Source organism: Pan paniscus, chromosome 1 (genome assembly GCF_029289425.2).
Source record: "Pan paniscus chromosome 1, NHGRI_mPanPan1-v2.0_pri, whole genome shotgun sequence".
NCBI lineage: Eukaryota > Metazoa > Chordata > Mammalia > Primates > Hominidae > Pan > Pan paniscus.
This window is the reverse complement of record NC_073249.2, coordinates 130,446,775-130,452,774: the sequence shown is the minus strand read 5'-3', so window position 1 is coordinate 130,452,774 and position 6,000 is coordinate 130,446,775.

The window sequence follows — 6,000 nt, the reverse complement described above, 5'->3', positions numbered from 1 at the left end:
CTTTTATTCCAAGTAAAATACACAATGAACAATAATTAAGAGGACAATTTGATGGTCCATTGACAAATTTTAATGGGTCCATTTTCCATGGAAAGTATACAGAGTTGAAATATACAAAATATCTCTGTGTGTTTTAATTAGTGAGACTTGATAGTATTCATTATAATAAATTATTTCAGCTGTAATATTAAAACAAAGATGTAGCACACAAAGCAAAATTGAACAAAGGTCCAAATGGGATATTATTAAAATGTCAAAGTGAGTAAGCAGATGGAGTTTGTATGGCTCAATGGATTAGCCACCAGGCTCCATTACCTTGGAGACTCTACTGAAACCCAGTCTCAGTAGAATGATCAGAAAGTAAAAATAAAGGGTATATGCAGAACAGATAAATAATTTTGTTTGTATTTCCATCTAAAACACAGAGGTGGTTTTTTTTCTTTAATCACAAGACTACATGAAGTTTATAATACTGCTACATTCATTTTTTTCAGAGATTTATTTTTCCACTCTAAGTTTGTGTAAAAGAAAATAAAGGGAAAGATTGGAAAGTATGCAGATTTGTCATGCTCTTCACATAACAGAGCACGTGCAGTGCAGTAGCTGGATCAAAGTGTGCACTCTCTCTAATGGAGCTTCAGCACAATGCACAAGCCTATGGGGAGGCACCATCCAAAGGAGGGACTTTGTAACAATCCCATAAAGAAGAAATTAAAATTGTTTACTTTCTTTCATCTTGGTCAGCTCCCTAAAGCAATTACTAGTGTCTACTCTTTCAGAGACAAATTGAAATGTAGGCATTCACATTTCTTCCACATTTTGGCAAATCACCTTAACTTTTAGTGTGACTCTATGGTTTAGCACACATCAAGCCTCATGGTCTGTATTAATTGGTAAGTTAAAATTTAGAACATGAACCTAAATTTAGAACATAACAACCTCAGGAAAAAAATTGGAATTGTTAGAAAATCCTTTTCCTAGATCAAATAAAAGCGTTACTCTGATATTTTCATGATAAAAAGGAAGTAATTGCATGTTACATACTACAGTTGTGAAGTGTGCTTTCTAAAGGATAACTTTTTGGTAAGAGCTCAGAACTGTTTGGGTGGCACTGTACTACACAAGATAAACACTTGCTGAATGCAGATTCCCCCACAGTAGTAGCTCCTGAGACAGCAACTGCAGTGTAATTGTGAACCAATCATTACTCTGGAGTCGGAAGTCACAGCAAGCTAAAAGAGTAATATGACACAACCTAATCTACTCAGGGTACTACTGATATGCATAAATATATATGCAAATATATATATATACACACACACACACACAATAGATAAGCCCTGGCTTTATTATATAAAGTTATTATATATATTATATATATATAATAGATAAGCCCTGGCTTTATTAAAATTTAGTCTGGTCTTTGAGAAATTTTTTGAATCTACTAGTGCTAAATGCTAAGTACATGTGTGTGTATTTACACACACACACAGATATACAGATACAGATACATATAATTCTAAATACATATGACAATATATATAATCAAGATATTGCAATAAAGAACTAAATTGGAAGTACAACAGGAGTCTTATTGCTACACTGTGCCAATTATATTACCACATTGTTTCCTCCCTGCAAGACTGATAAGAATCCACAAGCGCCCAGAGCCCGAGGGATTTGAACATGCCTGGTGAAAACTGGAAATCAATAGGAGTCTATAATCGCAAGCAAATGGCATCATTTTCATTGGGGTGAAAGATGGCAGGCATCACAGAGCTCATATGAAAGCTGCTGCACACAGGGCCAAAATGCCAAAATTATACCCTCTCTCCTCAGTGTACCTTGAGTGTTCCTAAGTTGAAAATGCCTGATTTTTTGCTTGTTTGTTTGGTTGGTTGGCTGATTTATTGGCTGCTTTTTTTTTTTTTTAAACATGACTCTTACAAAAGAAAGAAAACCATTCTTAAATTTTCTTTAATTAAAGAATACAAAAGAAAAGCAAATCATTCTTTAATTTTAGGCAACACTAATGTCAAACCTCTGTACTAAACTTGTGCTAATTAGATAAGGAATTTTTTCTGAATTCACTGGGAATGGCATAGAATTTGTTTTCTGAATTTGGCATCTCTGTTTATCTGCACTCTTGCTACCAAGTGTGCAAATATTTCCAGGCTTTCTATCAACTCACCACAAATTCATCTCAAAACTGGCTTGAGGTGAATGCCATTTCCAAAGTGAAGAGGTAATTTAGTCTCCAGGGTCATTTGGTTCTGCACCTCATTCGAGCAAAGTCTACCAATTCAATGTGAAAATGAGAATTACCATCCACTAGGGGCCAAGCTAAATCAAACATTTAATTTTATTGTAAATATCTATTTTGTCCCAGTTGCAAATACAAGTCTCTTTTTTTCTCCTTGATTTTTAGCCCATTACATGATGTGTCCAATTCAAAATTATCCCTGAGCTCTAGCTCAGACAGAAAGCCACATTTCAGCAATATGAATATGCAGTCATTATGAAAGACATGAAAGTATCTACCCACAGAAAGGCAAGTGGTGCACTCGATGTCAGCCTCCTCTAAACACCAAAGGAGATGTCACTTTTCAGACAGCAGTGCCTTTAAAAGATTTCCAAAATGTTAACCCATGGTAACAACACAATATTCATGGCTATTCTGTTCCCTTTCTAGGCAAAGGAAGATGTGCTAAATTTGACGGGTGCTGAGCTCTTTTCAAGAAAATGCCTAGCCAAATGTCAATTTATTTCCAATATTTTTGAAAATATAAAATGTGCTATGATGCCACCTTGTTAATGGAAAGTGAGTAAAAGTTTTAAATGCTGCCCACGTGAGATGACAATTACATGGTTGAATTTAAGGGCACTTTTGAGGTTGAGGTGTTCTAACTTGAAGATTCTATAAATCAGCATTAATTGTTTTCTGAGAAATTGGGAATTAACGTGTTCAATGAGGTATAGGTTACTAGTTGCCAATATCCTGCAGTCCACAAAATTCAGATTTAAAAGAAAATGACCCTGTCTAAAAATTGACTTTTTCTACTATTTCTACATTTCTTTATGTAATTTAGTTTATTATAAGGAAACGGTGGCTCAAAATAGAAATGAAACAAAAAAAGAATAGCTAGTGCAATGTTTTACATGGATAACATGGAAAATACATATTTGTTTATTGAAAGGCATATGCAGTTTTCCATAGAGTTTAATATGTACACTATCTTTTAGCATCTTGGACTTATGCAACATGATTTCTCCTTTAAAGAAAGCTGCCTCTCCCTGACATGAATTCAGAAATATTTGCTCAAGTGTACAAATTCTATAAGCAGAAGGCTGGTCCTTAGCATAAGCAGAACGGACATCTACTTATGTACTATGATTTGGTAAGAATCCAAGGACTCCTCTCCCAAGGCTTTTGGAAATGACTTGATTTCCCGCTCTGGGTTTATCGTCGTATTCTCTCACAGAAATTCTTGCCTCAATTGTACTAGTTATTTGGTGACTGTTTTACTTCACAAAGCTCTGTGTTTGCATCTTTACATTTTCCAAGCTATATGTGTACACCAGAAAAGTCATTATTCTAAGTGTTTTTTTGTGTGTGTGACTTTCTTCTAATATTGTACATACATTGAAACTTTGCTTTATGGTAATGAGTAATAAAAATATAGACTTTGGAACAAATCAAATTTAAAAAATAAGTATAATAAGATGTTCTAATGGAAAGGGAAGAGTATAGGGCAAGAGATTGTTTTACATTTCCGTTCATAAGTTTTTGGCAGAGACCAACAAAGGCCAAATGTACCCAGCATACCCATTGGCTGGGAGGATTTCCACAGGGTCAAGTAAGCAAATCCAAGCATGTTAGATAAGTTTTTTTAAATTTTCACCATTGTAATAGGTGTTTTTGTTTTTATTTTTGAGACAGAGTCTCATTCTGTCGCCCAGACTGGAGTGCAGTGACGGGATGTCGGCTCACTGCAAGCTCCGCCTCCCGGGTTCACGCCATTCTCCTGCCTCAGCCTCCCGAGTAGCTGGGACTACAGGGGCCCGCCACCAGGCCTGGCTGATTTTTTTGTATTTTTAGTAGAGATGGGGTTTCACCGTGTTAGCCAGGATGGTCTCTATCTCCTGACCTCGTGGTCCGCCTGCCTCGGCCTCCCAAAGTGCTGGGATTACAGGCGTGAGCTACCGCGCCCCGCCTAGGTGTTTGTTTTATAGGTACTACTGCAATATGAAGTATCACTTCAAAACATACCAAATAGAAAATAATTTATTTTAACTTTATTTTACTTAATATTTATAACCTAATCACCATTTTATGAACTTGCTTACAAAAGTCTGTACCTTCAAATCTACAAAATGCAAGTTTACTACAATGAGCATTTAAAATGTTATAAGTGTTTTCATCTACATTTCCTGTTCATGCAAATACTTCCAATGGGCAGCAATATTTACAAACATGCATTAAACTGCACAACATGTTGTCTTCTGTTAAAACCTTTATACAGTGTCTTGGGGAGCTTAACCAGGAAAATGCTTATAGCTGTAATCCAACTCTGAATACTGCTGATAAGGTTATCAATATTAAATCTTTGACTGAAGAGTTTGATAGAGTTGAGTTGAAACCTTGTCTTAAACAATTTATTAGTGGTCACTTATATAAAACATAGTCAGCAAGGTAACATTATAAAATACAGTTTCACGGCCGGGCGCCGTGGCTCACACCTGTAACCCAGCACTTTGGGAGGCCGAGGCAGGCGGATCTCGAGGTCAGGAGATCGAGACCACAGTGAAACCCCGTCTCTACTAAAAATACAAAAAATTAGCCAGGCGAGGTGGCGGGCGCCTGTAGTCCCAGTTACTCGGGAGGCTGAGGCAGGAGAATGGCGTGAACCCTGAAGGCGGAGCTTGCAGTGAGCCCAGACCACGCCACTGCACTCCAGCCTGGGTGACAGAGCAAGACTCCATCTCAAAAAAAATAAATAAAATAAATAAAATACAGTTTCACTACAAATATAAATTGGCAGTCGGATTTGTGTTTTTGGCAGAAAAAAACATGACTAACTTGTTAAATGAATATAGTTTAAATAAATTATTCTGGGAAATTAGACAAAATAATTTCATTTTTATTTAAACACTATGTAAAAGGTAATCAAAAAAGAAAACCAAATTTTTTAATCTGGAAAAAAAGCTCTTTGTTATTATTGTCTTTCAAGATAATAAGAGTGGTTTTCTACAGTTAAAGTAGAGCTATTATACCCAGGGATGTGGAGTTTACGAATTTTGACTATAAACTTGATGACTGTATTTATCTTATATACAGAAACTTGCTGCACTGAGCAACACACGATTTTCTACTACCATGATAGCGTTCATTTTAATGTTCATATGCAGAAAAAATGAAACAGTAGCCACTGATAATGAATTGTATACTCTAGAGCCATCTGGTGATTTGTGCCTTGGGTTAAGAGTTATTGGGTTGTCATCCAATTATCAAATATCTTCTTATTTTTCTTCATCTTTTTGCTGTTCAGCTCAAGGACATTCATCACCCCGTGGGTGGTCCCTTGCTAAGACTTCACCTGCTCTGCAGTATGCTCTGTCTCTTCTCCCCAGCCCTACCAGGCTGCTTCCTTCCTCTTGGCTCTAGTACTGTCCCATCCTCTGCTCACTGATGGTGTCATCTTTGGTGATCATATGAGAGGCAGGAGTCCCTACTGTGGGCCTTGAGAATGATGTCTGGACCAGGGTCTGAGAACTGATCCCCCAAAGAGGTGGGGGCCCCTTAGAGCCTACATAGCTATTCTCCCAGCTTCAAACCGGCCTCTAGTCATCTTCCTTGTTGAAGACCATGGCCATCCCCTTCTCTGAGGTCCTGTCATGCCCCCACCACTTTCTCCAAGAGTAGGTGCAACCTAGATGGACTAAGGATGAGTCTGAAAGTACGTCAGAGAAAGGGAGTAAGTGGGGTGGGCCTTGAGCAGT